Genomic DNA, 19,040 nt, shown 5'->3' with positions numbered 1-19,040 from the left:
TTGAGGAGCTGCACAAGTTGCTCTCAGGGGGATATACTGCCTAAAAGGGGTCTATTTATATCTATGGTGCCTTGTAAAGAAAACAAATATTAAAAAGACAATGTAAGTTTCCAATACTCTCTCATCGAAATGAAACTAAATCCAGCCATCCTGCCCCCCCCCGTATTTTACTAATTGAAAATGGTGAGCACATAATAAACTACAAAAAGAGCTCTTTGTGTACCATCTGTCTGCCTATCATAAACATTCTAAGAATAAATTCCTTCTTTTCATAGGCTCATCAGTGTTGCTGATGTTATCTTATTCTCCCTGGCACTCCTTCTCCCATTCATTGGCTGCTATATGCACTGATCGGGAGAGTTAGAACAGGCAAAATAAAAATATTTCTTTACCCAGCGTGTAGTTAGTTTGTGGAACTCCTTGCCACAGGATGTGGTGGTGGCATCTGGCTTGGATGCCTTTAAAAGGGGACTGGACAGATATCTAGAAGAAAAGTCCATTACAGGTTGCAAACCGTGATGGGTATGTGCAACCTCCTGGTTTTAGAAGTAGGCTCCCTCAGAATGCCAGGTGCAAGGGAGTGGTGACAGGATGCAGGTATTTTGCTGTCCTTTGTGTTCCCTGAGGCATCTGGTGGGCCACTGTGAGATACAGGAAGCTGGACTAGATTGGGACTGATCCAGCAGGGCTTTTTGTATGTTCTTATGGTTATGTTCAGAAAGTGTTAATATAGGCAAAGGAATGTCTAAAAAAGAGTCTAAGGCAGCAATTTTCAACCAGTGTGCTGTGGCACATTGGTGTGCTGCGAATGGTCCACAGGTGTGCCACAGGAGTTTGGGGAGGGTTAGTAGGCCATTGAGGGATGTGAGCCCCCAGCTAGCAGCAGTGCTGAGTGCCTTGCCAATTGTCCAAAAACTGATGGTGTGCCTTGACACTTTTAGCACCTTTTAAGTGTGCTGCAAAATGAAAAAGGTTGGAACATGCTGTTCTAAGGAGTCATGTGCCAGCAAAAAGTTATCAAGCTATTGATACAAATGAAGGCCCAGCACTCTGAATGACAGGAGTTTTGCTCCAGTATTTAGAAGCACAACTAATTAATGGATGCAGGAGAGAATAGGCAGTAAAATTTCTTTGGCGACCTGAGACCTGCTCATTGTCATCACTACAGTACTTCCAAAAGAGTGATCAGACCATTCAGCCACGCAGACACATAGAAAAATGCAGTATTATAGCAGTGCGATACCCACAGTGCAAAGTGTTGGTTCTGCAACTGTTCTGTCTTCTTTGGAGAGCTGCATTCCCAGATACAGCACTCATTGGTAGAAACACAGAGGATGAAGGGGTGTGTGTGTGTCAGTCTGCTGTGTGGAAGGAGCACTGCAGTTTCACATGTGACTGGAAGCAGAGAAGCAAAGACTGGCTGGAGCTAAAAAGAGCTAGTTTGGAAGTACCCCAAGACAGCAATTACAAAACCACAGCAAATACTACCTCAATCCTGTTTCTGCCCAATAACACACTTCCAAATAGCCGAAAGCAAAACATGTTCCAGCATTTCAAATAGTTTGCAATTTCATGGAAAATGTCACTTTAAGAGCCCTGGATCTAATCTCTCAAAACGAACTGAAGTCTTTCCGCTTGGTCCGTAACCACATTAAAAAAAGAGTGCAGGGTTGGTCAAAGTTTGGCCAGCACCAAATTTCAGCACTCTTAATATATAAGACTTAAAGAAGGGTTGAACAGTTTGATGACTTATCCTGGTACAATGAAGCATGTCTAGATACAGAGACCACACACTCAGGCAAGACACACTGATGCTGGTGGGAATGTCAGTGCTCATCAATGGGATGTGAGAGCTAGACAAACACGATCTGGCATCGTAATGCTAACCCTGTGGTTGGCCTATAAACACTTTTGCAAAGGCTTAATCAAAATATGATGCTTAACTGCCAATACTACTTGTGCTTAACATTAGAATGACAGAAATGAAGAGTGCTGTCTTAAAGTGATCAGTGACGATGTCCTGATGACAGAGGAGGTTGCTGAATAAGTCTCCTCATCAAATTTTAGACATCTTCTAAATTTAAACCAACTTGTTCTTGACATCCTTCAGTCTCGGAAGACTAAGGTATCGCGCTCTGAATGGTGGTTCTGGAACAGAGTGTCCTCTCCAGTGCGCAAAGCCTGGGTAAGATAGATATGGAGAATAGACTGTTTCCCATGCAGCAAATCCCCCCTATCCACGTTGCTGAAATGGTCCAATGGAAAGGCAGAAGCCAATACGGTTGGTTCCAGCGGCGTCGCAGGAATTGCCAGAACATGACTGTGTTCAGCCATGAACTGCCTCAGGGACTGGCTCTGGATTTTGCCCAGAGGTTGTCTCCTGAAGCCTTTTCCATAACTGGATGTAGCCACAAGGCAGTGGAGGTTTGGGATCAGAGTTTTCCTTCTCTCAGATGAGCTGCCTTCCCAGGCTGACGAGTCCCATCTACCCGGTGGCTGTTTAGTTGCCTCTTACGACAAGTACAGCCAAACTGAGGGCCTATTCTTATCCCTCAGTCCCTGGGGTTATGTTTAAACCAACATAACAGCAGGATGTGTGTGTGGTGGCCAGATGTGATAAATGCTCAAATTAATAAAGACTGTGGTTTTGAAGCCTATTTATGAATTCAGTTCTCATGTGAATAAGCAAGGTGGTATCCAAGCCTCTTAAACCATCCTAGTATTGGTTGCATTGATGATACAAGTTAGCTGAGAAGCTGACATAGCCACTATGTCCAGAACCTCCATTTAAAAGTGGGAGCATCTCCCAGACACAATCATGGGGACTCAAACTGATACTTACGTGGGGTGGTAGGGAGGACAGGAGAAGAATGAGTTGCCATCACTGAGGTGCTGCCTGACATGTATTTGTATTGATGTATATGTGTATGTGGAACTGAATGCAGGGTTGGATGCAAAGTTTGGCCAGCACCAAATTTCACTCTTGCCTGCAAGTCTGCCACCACCTCACATACCCAGAATGTGGCAAACCACAGCCTGTTTTTAAAACAAATAGGATTGGCACGAAGGACAGGAGGCTGTTCCAGGACTGCAAAGAAGGGGGTACACGTGCACTCCGGGTCACTATGCTCTGCCTCTCCTCCATCACCCAGCTGCTTAAGCAGCCAGATGGACATTGAGGTGGCAGCTTTTTCTCAGGGGCTGCTCAACAGAGGAGCATAAGGGAGCTCCTTGTAACATTTGTAGTGCTGGTCAAGAAGAACCACTTGGTGGGAGATAGTAACTCTCCCACTACAACTGAGTGAAATGATTTCATAGCCCAGCAAGGGAATAATTGCTTGCCTATTGCCCCAATTCAGACTACAAGAGATGTTGTGCTACAACTGGGACCTTGGTGTTTCCCCAATTCTTTCTTTCACCCCAGTCCATGTCCTCCCCCCTTCCTCTCCTGCTACCTCAAAATGCACTGTTTTTCAGCCCCTAGGGTAACCCTCCCAATGTCCCTCTTCATCCTCCTTCCCTCCTTCTTGTAAGGATTTCTTCTGCTTTCTACCTAGAAAACATTTCTGTTAAGGGTTTGGCTATGGGTGCACCATGGCAGACCTAGTGCAGTTCTCTGTCCCAAGGCACCCAGCATCACTGACCATGAACAGAAAATGGGGATGGAGGTGAATAGGGCAGGGCTGGAGAGAGTATGTTCCAATAGCAGGACCCCCTTCCTTTCAGAAAAAAAGAGGCTAATCAACCTGAACCACATTTTCCCCATGGTCCTACCCTGACATTCTTCAACTATACAACATACATACAAGAAGGGTCAGCTATCACGTGTTTGGGGTGTTTGTGTTTCTTACCACAGTGCTCCTGCTCTCCAGACCCCGTCCTACAGGTTTTGAAGAGGCTAAGATAGGGCCAAGTTGAAAGGCATGCAGGGAACAGCAAAACTGCAAGAGTGGTAGGGTCCCTGAGCAGGTGATCTGGCCCTACCTCAGCTTCTGTGTGCTCTCAGAAATCAGCATCAACCAAAGAGGCATGAGGACATTGGAAAGTAAATATAGCACAGGGCCATTATCATTCTTTTTCACCAGCCTCAGATGGAAAGTTTCACTATTACACTGGCCAAGGAGACCCTTCCCTAGAAGATGCAAGAACTCAGGGAGCCAGCTGCAGCCTCGATATGCAAAAATTAGATGTTACACTGCTTCTGTGTTTGGGCATAAGCCATGATACTGGCTTTTAGGGTAAAAGTGAAACAGGCCTTGTTGAGTTGGGGTATTGCTTGTTTCTAATAGTCTTGACTAGGGAGTTTTAATCTTCAGTTAGAATGTCACCTACAGCATTAATTGCAACTATTTTTTACCCATATAAAATTATGGAAAATGTAGTGTGTGTGTGTGTGTGTGTGTGTGTGTGTGTGTGTGTGTGTGTGTGTGTGTGTATATATATATATATAAGTTATTTTTGGCCCAATCCTATGCTCACCTTCCAATGTCATCATGCCTCTTCCATTAGTGCTGACTACCACAAAGGCAATCTGGCAGTGTGCTACTCAGCACCTTCCTGCCTGGATCATTGGCTCTCCTGCTGCCTACTGGAACAGGTGATAGAGGAGGCAGGAGGGGTGTTGGGAGGACGAAACATGGCAAGATGGGAGGGGTGGCTGGAGTAGGGTGGCGAGGGGGTGGGGATGGGTGGATTGGGTCTGGGAAGGAAGTGGGTTTGGTGGCAGCAGTGGTTGCCAAATCCTAAGCCCCTGCACAGTCCTGATTCCAAGGCATGGGTGCACGTGGATCTGTGCCAGCTATGTAGCTAGCACAGGTGCAAGGAGAAACCGTCCCCCCCACTGTGGAGGCTTACCCATGGGTAAATGAATAGTTGTCCCTGCTAACTGGATAAGAGGCACTCTTTCAAGTGGGTGCTCCTCTTTTTAGCAAGGGGAGAGTAACTACCCCACCTCACCCCAGCAGTGTCTTTTCTAGTGGCTGTCTGCTGGTGTTCTTTTCAATTGTTTTAGATTGTGAGCCCTTTTGGGACAGGGAGCCATTAGTTATTTGATTTTTTTCTCTGTAAACCGCTTTGTGAACTTTTAGTTGAAAAGCGGTATATAAATACTGTTAATAATAATAATAATAAGTTGTTCTCTTACCCAGAGGTGACTTCCACAACTGCCCTCCCCCATAGGATGCAGAGGTAGCCATTTAGGAAAGAATAGATTGGGTTCTTTGATTATTTAAAGGATTTCTTTTGGGAGTTAGACCTGCATGCATGCTTGTGCCAAGTCTCTGTGCAAAAACTAAATGTGGTCCTGCACATCAGGTACCCATTTAAATTCCTTCCTTCTCCAGAAACTCTTAGCATCTTTTGTGCAGATGGCAGTATGTCATTCTGACTGGCAAGAATAGCTTAACACATATCTTAGTATACCGCAATGACTTGTTGCTACTTCCGCTGATCTGCAGATTGTTTCACAAATAATATATCAAATCAAGGAAATAGTGGAAGAGGAAACAGGCATAACTGAATAGAAATGATACAGAAGGAATTAAAACTAAATCCAGATAAAGAGCAATTCCCAATTAAAAAGTCTTAGTTCTCACTGCTGGAAGCTATAAATGTACAACAGAAGGCAAAAGCATTCTGGATTTCCATCTTTTTTGGGTCCAGTTCAGTTTTGGTATAATATAACTCAGTCTGTGTTTTTCACTCTCAGGCTGTGATCTGAAACACACTTGCCTGGAACCATATTGTGTTGAAATGAATAGGACTTAGACCTAAGTAGATATGCTTGGGTTCATGGTGTAAAATATATGCATGAAAATATGAGAACATGGGAGGGTCTATGAGACTTGGTGCACACTCCCTCCACTCTCTTATAATAATAATAAAACTTTATTTCTATCCCGCCCTTCTCCCCAAAGGGACCCAGGCCCTCTCTTGGCCCTCTCTATCCAAGTTTGGCATCATGTGTGACTACCACATACCTGGTCAAAATGTTGCAAGCCCTGCCAGCACCACAGGCAGGCAGTGCTGCTGTTAGAGGGGGTGGAAAGTGCTAAGTTTAGCAGGGAGTCTTATCACGGCTTGCAAGCAGCCCCTCCCCCTCGGAGCCATTCTGGGTGGTGACTCTGAAGTGGAGGGGGAGCGGCTGCTTGCACCCCACAGTGAAGTTCCCTGCAAAACTTAGTGCTTTGCACCCCCTCTAACTATGCCACTGCCTGCCAGTGCTGCAATTGTCCTTTTTAACTGTGGATGTGAACTGCCTACTAAGATTAAAATAAAACAAATCTCCTCCTAAACTCGCTTTGTGACTCCAGCTTCAAATGAGATTCTCAAAGTGTTTAGGAGCACATCTAGCTTCAACATGGGCTGACAAGTCTCACCCACAGCCCACAGAGTTAATACAGGGAGCTGAAAGTATTATGCATTTTTCATGCATGTATTCATGCTGTGTTGGCTTACTTTGTCCATAACAAAACAGTTGTATATACGGCAAAATTCAATCCACCCCCAAAAGTTTCAATAAAAATATAAACATATTATCTTTGTATTCTTTATTCCATCCAAACTGCATTGCAGTCTTCCAGTCTTTCATATTTACATTATTTGTGACTCTTCTTATAAGTGCCAGTACAAACATAACTGAGGGTAATCCAGAACAGCTTACAAGTGTTTCCCAAAGCAATGTGCATTTCTGAGCATTTTGTTCTGATATTGATATATCAATATCAATATATGTCTATATATCAATATATATAGACATATATATGTGTGTGTGTGTCAATATATATAGACACGCGCACACACGCACCGTATATATACACATACGCTCACACATACATACCAAAGCTTCATAATATAAAATATTTTACAGTTAAAGTAAAACATCCCACTTGCAGCTTATTCAGATTTACAGAGACCTCTGCATTTCAAGTTAGTGCAAATAATGAAAGTAAGAGCCTGAGCTAAATGGTATACATACAATGAAACAAAAGACAAGCAAACACTAACCAATTCCCTGCATATATTTATATTTAATTAGTATATTATTAGTATTTATATACAACATATTTAAATAAATTGGCTTGAACTATAGGCAACATATTTACAACTTCAAATAAAATATGTTCCCTTCACACAAATATGGAATGTCCAGCATATATGAAAATAAAATGTATTTCGTAACAAATCAATGCTGTAAAGCAAAAAGGACATGATGTCTTCTCTATTGTCCTGGAACAGATTTCAAGGCACTTTCTTGGAAAACCAGAGTTTGTTCTTAGCAAGAATGTCTGAAAGAACAAATAAAATATAATTATTTCCCTAGTTTCATAGCTATTCAACAGCAATGTCAGTAGAAGCTGAAGTTAGGTATAGCCTGTTGCCTATTAAAACCATTAAAATACCAAATATTTTTCAGACTTTATTCAGCATTCACTGAACATGTGGTAGGGGAAACTTTAATAGAGACTGTACAGTTCTTAGGTAACAGTTACTGGTAGGTTATTTTTCAGGATCTGGCCCCAGGTAAAAATCAGAAAAAACTATAACCAGACTCCCCTCCAACTTATCTGAGGGTCACAGAAAATTTTGGCTCAAAAACCTGTCCTCCACTTATCTGTGAGATCAACTTATGTGCGAGGGTCTGCGGTAGTTATACTGCTGTCCCACTGAAATGAACTGAACTGGAGATAGACCAACTTCTCAAACTGATTTCAACAACTATCTACCAAGATGGGAACCAAGAGTTGCATTAGGTATTGCCTCCCTTTGGGTGAATGATACCATAGGACACCCACATAAAGAAATTCCCACAAAAAGGAAACTAAAAGGTTTGATAATAGTTCATCTTTTCAGGGGGAAAAGCCTCTGCATTTTAATTTTTTTAATAACTCAGAGCCCAATCCTGAGTCGGCTCACCGCCAATGTGTACTGTTGCAAATGTGTCAGAAATGGCACTGGGCTACTGCCGGGTGAGCACCGGAGCTCTGCTGCTTGGCAGTCACGCAGACCGCTGAGCAGCGGTGAGGTAGGTGGAGGCATGGGGGAGGTGGGGAGGAGGTGTTCCAGGACAGGGGAGACAGAGGGAGGACGGGGAGAGTGCAGGGAGGAGGCATACTAGGGGAGGGAACGAGGCAGGCAGGACTGGTGGAGCTTTGCTTCACAGGATCCTGAGCCTCCGTTTCAGGCCACCGGCCCAACATGGCGGCTCAAAATTCTACGCTGACCTAAGGGTCAGCATGGAATCAAGTAGCCCCATTGTGGGGCTACTCGGTATACCCGGCAGAAAGGACGAAAGTCCCCTTCTTCTGAGGAGCTGCCAGTGGTGCATACGAAGCACGCAGGATGCAGCGGCAGCCATTTTCTGCACCACTGCAGCCCTGGGTGCCGGGCAGCTCAGGATTGAGTTGCCTGAGAGCATAAAAATAACAGAAATAAATAATAGTTAACAGCGTTTCCTAAAACACCATATTATTGGGATCTGAAACTTTGGCTGGACCACCTGATCTCAGCTGAAATTGACTTGTTCTTATAAATGGGGTTATGCCTACTCCATTTTATCAGTAGACTTATCCGTGGTCCTGAAACTGATGCAGCAGAAAACAATGCATTTAACAAGAGGGATGAGATGCAAAAATGGCTTGGTTGGCTAAAGCCATTTCTGTCAAATGAGGTTTCAGCAATAGCTTCTCTGTGAGATCATGGTTGAAAGCCAAAACAAGATGTTGTCCTACACTTGCTCAGTTCTGCTTCTCCTTCTCCTTCTCCTTCATCATCATCATCATCATCTCCAATGAATCAAGCAGCTGCCACAGAGATATGCTGCTTTCCTATAGCTCAGTACTAATGTGATAACTCTTTCCAAGTTCTAACTTAAAGCCAGGGCAAGGAGTATTGGGAACAGCCATCTCAATACTGATGTGTGCCACCATGGAGGCAGCCGTCACAGCTCCTTTTCTGACTTTCTGAGAGAGAAATAAGAATGGTCACATTAGCAATGCACTATGTTTGTAGCTACCAGTCCCAGTGAGCGATACTGTGTGACAGCACAGGTATGATCCAAGAAATGGGATGATTTCTCCCCTTGCACTCAATCTGTGATGCACAGCATCAGCAGCAGGAGACATCCACTAAAATTGACAGGCATGAGAGTTAAAAAAAGAGATGGGCACTCCAATGCTAACCCATGCTGGAATGGGGAGGCCAGCTGGCCTGCCCCATATCCAATGTGGGACTGGGGCTGGTTGCGGCTCAGCCCAGGGCAAGGAGGATTCCTTCCCCTTACCCCGGGTCATGCTGCAGCATCTCCAATGGGGCTACTTGGATCTGTACCATCTCAAGAGGTGGCACAAATCTGAGCAGCCCAGAGTACTCCGAGCTGGGGTTATGATCCAGCACAAGTGCCAGAGCCTGGCCCTACCCTCCAAACAGCCACAGCCCACCCACAGGCCCACCCACTGCCTGCATCCCCCCCACCCTAGAACACCTCCTTCCCACCCTCTCCCTGCCCCCCCAGACCCCCGTACCAGCTCAACTTAGCTGGCAGGGGCCTACCTGTCACGCCAGTCCCACAGAATTTGAGTCTGCCTTCGGAAGCCAGTGCATGTCCATGTGCAGGACTCCCTCCTCATTTGGTGGCATAAATGTGCCTTACGGCACTTTTGCAACACCCAGGAGCCAGCGCAGGGGACATGCACTGGCCTACACCAGGCTCTGAATTGGGCCCAAAAGGAAATATTTATTTAACCAGTGTGTAATTAATCTGTGGAACTCCTTGTCACAGAATGCCTTGGTGGCACCTGGCCTAGATACCTTTAAAAGAATTTTTAAAGATTTTTTGGGGGAAAATCCATCATAGGTTTGAAATCATGATGACTATATGCAAACTCTGGGTTTTAGAGGTAGCCTAACTTTGAATGCTGAGGAAATGGAGCAGCAACAGCATTCAGGTATCTTGTTGATTTGTTTGCTCCCTGAGGCATCTGGTGGGCCACTCTGAGGTATGGGAAGCTGGACTAGATGGGCTCTTGGTCTGATCCAGGAATTCTCTTCTTATGTCAAGGGGTGGGAAGCAAAATTTCCTCAAATTGCTCACTGTACGCATTCAAGATCAACCTGTTGCTGGGAAGCAAATCACTGGTCCATTATAAGTTAATCAAATCAAACTAGTACTTTGGTTATAAAGATCAGAAAAAATACTTACACTTAACAGGCCTCCTATATACATGGCGACTTCGCTGCTATCCTTGCCAGCATTCTTGCACATCTTTGGTAAACTGTATAAAACCACACAAACATAATTAACAGTAATTAACATTTACTCATGGAAAAATAATTTCCAGATAGCAAGTCTGGTGTTAGTTGCCACTGACTTCAAAATGTAGATGCTCATTTTGAAATAGGTTTCAAAAACCTTTACACAGAATGAAATGTAATAAGAGTGTATTTTCCCATTTTTAGTGCATATATTTCAGTGCCTTGGTCTCAATATTAAAAATTAGGAAACAATTGAACAATAGATTGGTTGACTGACATGTAGAAATAACATAAGAAAGCAAATCATAGGAGGAAGTAAATGCATTCAGTGTTGACGAAGTTCAGCAAAATTTTTGGATTAGTCTATAATAATATCAACACAATTTAAAAGAGCTGAAGCACAGGGTGCAAAGATTATGACAGAATTTTGTTTGGGCCCAATTCTATCCAATTTTCCAGTGCCGGTGCTGCTGTGCCAATGGGGTAGGCACGGCTTCGTGCATTGGGGGTGCAGTCACCGAGGTCTCTTCAAGGTATGGGAACATTTGTTCCCTTACCTTGGGGCTGCACTGTGGCTGCAGCAGTGCAGGAAAGTTGGATAGTATTGGGCCCTTTGCCACATACAGTGAACTGCTGCTATTTACTAAATTGATTTTTTTTGCCACAGTATAATCCTGAATATATATACACACACCGGTATTCTTATTCTTCAAAATTATAAAGGCTATGAAATTGCAAAGACTAGAACATTTGCTGTGCATTTTTGTCATCCAAATGAATAGAAAAACAAAAAAAATCCATTGGCATAGCCATGAAATTAGCCAAAATGTAGGCTAGGTGTTTCAGTATGTAGCGAAAGGGTAACTGTGTACGTTATCCTACTTTTTTAAAAAAATGCTGATTAGCATTTTTCAATATCATTGCAAAGGCTTTCAAGAGCTGGTGAGTGGTATGTACTGTATTGCAGGGACATGTAGTGTGGGGGCAGCAGGTGAGCCAGAATTGTCCCATCAGAGTCCATGGAAAAGCACCACAGCCACCCAATGGATAAGCACGGGACTGTTCTGCCTCACCTGTTGTCCCCGCTGCATCCTACATAAAATGTCTCTACTGAAAAGCTAGGTCTAGAGTACATAATGAAGCAATCACACACCTATTTAACAGTGGAACAGATTGAGCTAATATGCCTCACCGCCTATCCCAGTGTGATTTAAGGCCTATGCAAACAGTGACTAAAACCTTTCCTTGTCTCCCGTCTACAGATGCAAATATAATCTCTGTACACACCATGTTAAATTCAGTAATACAGGCATACCCTGACTTTTGTCCTCTTCACTTCCATTGCTTTGCTCTTTTGACCATTTATAGCCATGTTTCAAATTTTGTCCTTGTGATTTCCTCTTTCATCTGAGAAGGAAGTCTCTTGCTGGCATTTGTGCATACAAGTAACATAGCTAGAGCAGGTGTGAAGCACTAAGTTTTGCATGACACCTCACCAAAATGTGCAAGCAGCCCTTCTCCTTCCGAGCCATTCTGGGCTGCTAGAGCAAAATGGAGGCCATGCCTCAACTTGTCCCCGCACCACCACTGGATGCAGCACACATCAGTCCTGGTGGCAGGGGACAGGATTGTGGCCTCACTTTGTTAAAAAATAGTCATTTAGCCTTTTGAGCAGAATCTTACTCGCTCCACTCAGGTTATTGAAATGACTACCCTAAGGGGGCTTGTTGAAATATGTTCATTCCCATCTTTAATATGTTGAACAAAACTACCCTTTTCTGGCAAGACTTTGGTTTGTACTGACCTGATGGGCTGTATGTGTTCCTGGATAAATGTTCTTTTGAAATTGTGGTTGGGCCTTCATTCAAATTTGGGTGGTGCACACATATGCCACGTTCTTAAACAAGGACCAGGGAAAATGGCACAGCACATAGAGCAAAAAATATGGCATTTTAGCTATAACTTACGGGATGGGGTTGAACAGACTTGTGTGTTATAATAGGCCCGGTAGAAAATCTTCCTACATTCTTTAGGAAGTGCATCAGAACCTGCTTGAAAACACAAAAAGAATGAGCAAATAAACATTTTTTTCACTGTGTTTCTACAATAGTTGTGTAGCAAGCCACATGTATTTTTGTTTCTAATGACCTCTGCCTGCTTCAAGTATATGTTTTAAAACTATCCATCTCATATTGTGTATTCATAATACATTTATGCTAAATAAATAATCTTCTAACACAATTACACAATCTCATTACTGTAACACGAGTTACTGAAATAATGGGAAGGGAAGGAAGAGGTAGTGCTGAACTGAAACTCATCTAAAGGTTGCATTTTTAGAACATAGCAGGGATGGGAACACGAGTCAGATGACTGGAGTCTGAATCGTGAAGATCAACGTTTTTCACTGACTTGTGTACAACTGAGGGCGCAATCCAAACCTGGAGGCTTGCACTGCATCCAACGCAGGTTCGTTGGCAGCAGCGGCTCCGCCACGGGCAAGGGGAAGCTCTTCCCCTTATCTGTGAATAAGGGCTGCAAGCCCCTGTGGGTCTCCTCAGACCTGCACCACCTCTGGAGGTGGCGCAAGTCCGAGGAGAGCAGAGCGGCACAAAGTCACTCCACTCTCCCCAGGAACAGGGGTTAGGATCCAGCATAACCGCCGGGTCCCAGCCCCGCCCCTGGCTCCCCACGTGCCCGCCCTCCCCCCACCCAGGAAAGCCCACCCGCACCTCCTCTCCATGCCTACCTTTGCTGCTTGCGTCGGTGCGAGAGCGCCAACGCAAGTGGCGCGGGAGCCACGGCAGAGGCTTCTGCCTGCCTCCACGCGTCAGCACATGTAAATGCGCCGATGCGGCTCCCAGCAATGGAGGTGCAAACGTGCTTTACAGCGCACTTTGGATTGCGCCCTGAGTCAGCTGCGCCAATGACTTGGGAATTGACTTGAGTCTGAGGCCGCTAACTCGGCACTCAATCCCCACACATGCAGACTCGAGTCTGAGTGCATTTGCTTACTTTTTTTGCGGTGTCAAAGACCTCATAAAGCTATCATTCAGACCAGGTGAGCAGCAGGGAAGGGTTAATGTTTACTTTTGCATCGGGGGGGGGGGGGGGGGGAGGTGGGAACAGGCACAGCAGGGGACAGCAGGGAGTGTTTGAAGATAATTCTGACACACACACACAGCCTGGCAGCAGCTCCCTTTTTTCCATGGAATTAGTCTTTTTGAGTCGCAAAACAACTCTTGGTGACTTGGAAAGTGTCCCTGTTAGAACTCATTTTCAAGTTGAGTTGTGGGGGTGGAGACTTGTGACTACTCAAGCCGTGTCTGACTTCCCAATCCCTGGAGCACAGGAAGTGCCTCATATTAATTCAGGCCATTGATTCATCTAGTTCACTACTGCCTACAGTTAATGGCAATGGCTTCCCAGAGCTTTCAAGAGCGATCTTTCCTACCCCTACCAGGAGACATCTGGCATTGGTACTTCAGACCTTCTTCATGCAAAGTATGTGCGGGACTAGGTACAATGTATGTGCCTTGTCAGCCCCTGGACTGACGAGGGGCTGCTTTCTCCCTGCAGGTAACCTGCTTAAGCCTCTGGCTTGCCAGAGGCGCGAGCCTTTGGCAAGAGCCAAAGGGGAAGAACCAAAGGGCTCTTGGTCCATGGCTCTTAGCCTGGGGCTCGTGCCCAGAAGACCAAGGCTCCCTTCCTGGCTGACAAACTGAAGAAGTGGTCGGATTATTCCTCCCCTTCTGTTTAAGGCAGGGGAGAGAGGAGCAACTGAAATCTTTAGGGCAGCACAGTCTTTTTTGCAGCAGAGGATTGGCCTGTGAGACACCCAGTGCTAGGCTTGCCTTATTTTTATCTTTTTGTAAGCAGTCCTGCTGGGTGTCTCTCTCTGTATAGGCCAGTCTCAGAAGGTGGGCCGTGCCACATGTTTTTCTTTTTAGGAGAGAGCTCAGGGGAGGGGAGGGGTGCCACTATCAAGAGAGTGACGGGCCAAGGGAGATATGGCGGTGGGGGTTGGACAGGCTGTTACAGGAGAAGGAGAGTTCATCATAGGCAGATCATCTCTCCTTCTGGTCCTTCCCCCAATTCTCGGATGCCTGGTGGTCTTGGCAGTGAGTCCCTGGATCTGAAGCTGCTGCTTTTGAATGCCAGGTCGGTGAATAACAAAACCTGCATTATCCGGGATTTAATCCTGGATGAGAAAGCCGACCTGGTATGTATTACGGAGACCTGGTTGGACATGGCAGGAGGAGTTAGTCTCTCTGAACTTTGTCCTCCAGGTTTCCAGGTGTTGCAGCAGCCAAGATTGCAGGGACAGGGAGGGGGAGTTGCAATGGTCTATCGTGAGTCCATCTCCCTTACCAGGTGCCCTGTCCAGCAGTTTGCTGGGTTCGAGTGCCTGCATGTTGTGTTGAGAGGCCCAGACAGGATTGGGATTCTGTTGGTGTACCGCCCGCCCTGCCTGAGCTGACTGGGGTGATCTCGGGGGTGGCATTGGAGGCCCCCCGCCTATTAGTGCTGGGGGACTTCAATGTGCATGCCGAGGCCCCTGCGTCAGGTGCAGCTCAGGATTTCATGGCCGCCATGACAACCATGGGCCTGTCCCAGAAGATCGTGGCCCCAACACATACTGCAGGACATGTGCTGGACCTGGTGTTTACAGCTGGGCACGGGGGCAGTGATCTGGATGTAGAGGAGATCAAGATCACTCCGTTGTCATGGACAGATCACTTCCTGGTAAGGTTTAGGCTTGTTGCGACTTCCTACCTCCGCAGAGGCGGGGGACCGTTTTCTATGGTCCACCCCCGGAGGCTAATGGATCCTGAAGGTTTCCTGAGGGCTCTGGGGGATTTCCCCACTGCCAAGACTGGCGTCTCATCTGAGGCCCTGGTTGACCTCTGGAATGGGGAAATGACCAGGGCAGTGGATGAGATTGCTCCGGAGCGAGCTCTGCCACGTCGCAGACTCGGAGCGGCTCCTTGGTTCACTGAGGAGCTGCGAATGATGAACGGCAGGGCAGGCGTCTAGAGCGACGGTGGCAGAAAACTCGGGATGAATCCGATCGGACACGGAGTAGAGCTCATTACAGAGCCTATTCCGTGGCGGTGGTAGCAGCGAAGAGATCATTCTTCTCTGCTACCATTGCATCTGCTGACAACCGTCCGGCAGAGCTGTTCCGTGTGGTGCAGGGCCTCCTCCATCAGGCCCCCCCCAGTAGACCAGGAGGAATACACGGTCAGCTGCTGTGACATGTTTGCGCAACATTTTGCAGATAAAATCGATCGTATTCTTCACAACTTGGATGCCACATTGACAGTGTCTGACGACGTCCCCTTGGCAACTGCTTGTCCTGTGTTGTGGGATTCTTTTCAGCTTGTACAGCCTGAGGATGTGGACAGACTCCTTTGGAGTGTGAGGCCATCTGCCTGCCTGCTCGACCCTTGCCCAGCTTGCTTGATAAGAGCTGCCCGGGGTGGGCTGGCTGAGTGGACAGGGAGGGTGGTCAACTCTTCCTTGATGGAGGGGACGTTACTACTTGCTTTGAAACAGCAGTGGTTCGCCCCCTCCTGAAGAAGCCCTCCCTGGATTCCACTGTGTTGGATAACTACCGGCCAGTCTCCAACATCCCGTTTCTGGGCAAGGTAATTGAGTGGGTGGTGGCGTCCCAACTCCAGAGGGTCTTGGATGAAGCGGATTATCTGGATCCTTTTCAATCTGGCTTCAGGCCGGGCTTTGGGACGGAAACTGCCTTGGTCGCCTTGGTGGATGACCTACGCCGGGGACTGGACAGGGGGAGTGCGTCCCTGTTGGTCCTGCTGGACCTCTCAGCGGCTTTTGATACCATCAACCATGGTATCCTTCTGGGCCGATGGGCTGAGTTGGGAGCTGGAGGCACTGTTTTGCGGTGGTTCCGCTCCTACTTGGAGGGTCGGTCCCAGATGGTGGTGCTGGGGGATGCCTGTTCAACACCCTGGCCCTTGAGATGCGGGGTGCCACAGGTCTCAATTCTGTCCCCCATGCTATTTAACATCTACATGAAACCGCTGGGAGAGGTCATCCGGGGGTTTGGAGTGGGGTGCCATCAATATGCCGATGACAACCAGCTCTATCTCTCCTTTCCTCCAGACTCCAGGGTGGCGGCTGAGGGCCTGGAGCGCTGTCTGGAGGCAGTGAGGATCTGGATGGGGGCTAACAAGCTGAAATTAAATCCGGATAAGACAGAGGCTTTCCTGGTTCGGAAATCCTCGATGCAGGTGCTGGACTATCGGCTTGCGCTGAATGGGGTTGCACTCCCTCTGAAGGAGCAGGTCCGCAGCTTGGGGGTCCACCTGGACTCGCAGCTGCTCCTGGATTCCCAGGTGGCGGCTGTGGCTAGGGGGGCCTTCACTCAGCTTCGGCTGGTGCGCCAGCTGTGGCCGTACTTGGATCGTGCAGACCTGGCCACGGTGATCCATGCCTCGGTGACATCGAGATTAGATTACTGTAATGCGCTCTATGTGGGGCTGTCCTTGAAGACGGTTTGGAAACTGCAACTAGTGCAGAATGCGGCGGCCTGTGTGGTTACTGGAGGTAGGCGGTTCGACTCTGTCAATCCGCTTCTCCAGCGGCTGCATTGGCCGCCCATTCGTTTCCGGGCCCAATTCAAGGTGCTGGTATTGACCTTTAAAGCCCTATACTGCTCTGGACCAGGTTATCTTAGAGATCGCCTACTCCCGTACAATCTGGCTCGTCCTCTTAGGTCATCAGAGAAGGCCTTTTTACAAGTGCTGCCACCTAGGGAGGTGTGTGGGGCGGCTGCAAGAAATAGGGCCTTCTCAGTAGTGGCACCAACGCTATGGAACTCCCTTCCCCTTGACTTAAGAATGGCTCCCTCTCTTGAGACCTTTCAATGAGGCCTGAAGACCCTTCTGTTTAAACAAGCCTTCTGAGTTCTCGGCCTTTTAAGATCTTTTTAACATCTTTTAATATTTTTACAGGCCTGATTCTTTTATGACTTGCTGCTGCTCTATGCTCTTTTTACCTAGTTTTTATTCTGACTGCTGTTTTTTATGATGTGTTAATATGTTTTTATTTGTTTTTAAATTATGTTTTTAATATGTTGTAAGCCGCCTTGAGTCCCTTCGGGGAGAAAGGCGGGGTAAAAATAAAGTTATTATTATTATTATTACTACTACTGAACTACTACTGAACCACAGCCTCTCTTTTACCATAGATTAGAACAGCAATTTTCATTTTTTTTTTTTCAAGGCTCACTGTTTTTTCTCATGACTATCACAAGGCTGTCAAGCTCGTTTCATACAACGGGCTGAATTCAGAATTCCTTCTGATGGCCGAAAGTGATGTGATTAAGCAGGAAGTGATGTCATTTAAGCGGATTATCAGAAATAAGCACTTTTTTCGTGTAGGAACTCAGCTGCAAATGACAAAAAAGAAAATGTGCAAAGCTTGATCAGATTTTTCAAGATATGGGAGTGTCCAAATATCATGTGGGCTGCCCTTTCAGCAGTGACACCTCAGTTCAGCTCAGCAGCTGAGAGCAGCTGATGGTGGTACTGGAAGAAGCTGAGGAACACATAAAAAGCTTCCAGGGGTTTCATCTGGCCTGTGGTCCTTATGTTTGACACCCCAGGACTATCAGATGAAGTTTAGAAAAACATCCAGTAAATATCAGATAGTTTCCTAGATGCTGGAACAAGACTAATCATATTCTTCTCTCATCTTTTAAGTCCCATTGCTATTTGAGGAAGGAGTGTCACCTGTTGGGAGCAGCTAGAATCCCAGTGGGGAAACTGACAGCCCTCAATACATATGAATGTATAATTTATGGTATAGGAAGTGTTTCTCAAAGTGTGGGTCAGGACCCACTAGGCGGGTCACGAGCCAATTTCAGGTGGGTCCCCATTCATTTCAATATTTTATTTTTAATTTATTAGACTTGATGCTACCATTGTATGTGACTGTATTTGGGGAAATGTCACAGATCTGTACTTTTAACAAGCTACTATATACAGGTTCACCCTGTATATTCTTTTAGCAATGACAGTCAATGGGACTTACTCCTGGGTAAGTACGGGTAGGATTGCAGCCTAGAATTGTTAAAAATTTTCCTGCTTGATGATGTCACTTTCGGTAATAACATAACTTCCGGTGGGTCCTGACAGATTCTCATTCTAAAAAGCGGGTCCCAGTGCTGGTACCCACTGGTATAGGGGCCCTCAAAATGAGACAGCAAGAGAAACAGTCTCTCTGATGGGGGGTAGCACCTAAGGAGAGGTTTAAAAAATTGTTTTTCCCAAAACAGTCCTTACCTGTAAAGAATTGTAAGATCCTGTCTTTTACAGCAGGATCTCTTGCCAATGTTTCTGTGAAAAGATTTTCAATAATACATACATTACAAAGAAAATGTAATAATATTTAATAAAAATAAATGCATGTTTAAAAACACACATCCAGAGAGAAGTTAGTCAATGGTTCCCACAAAATAAATCTGTTCTTACCTGAAAAATATTTTATGAAATGGTCTTTAAATTCAGAATCCGTTGAAAAAACTGAAGGAGAAAAAGGATTTTTGGTTATACGCATAGTAAAGACAACTGTAGGTAAAATATATCCACATTGAGCAGTGAGGTGGCAAAGTTTGCAGACGACACCAAACTTTTCTGAGTGGTGAAGACCAGAAGTGATTGTGAGGAGCTCCAGAAGGATGTCTCCAGACTGGCAGAATGGGTAGCAAAATGGCAGATGCACTTCAATGTCAGTAAGTGTAAGGTCATGCACAC

This window comes from Tiliqua scincoides, chromosome 4 (genome assembly GCF_035046505.1).
Source record: "Tiliqua scincoides isolate rTilSci1 chromosome 4, rTilSci1.hap2, whole genome shotgun sequence".
NCBI classification, from domain to species: domain Eukaryota; kingdom Metazoa; phylum Chordata; class Lepidosauria; order Squamata; family Scincidae; genus Tiliqua; species Tiliqua scincoides.
The sequence above is the reverse complement of the archived record's forward strand: the minus strand, read 5'-3'. Positions refer to the sequence as shown.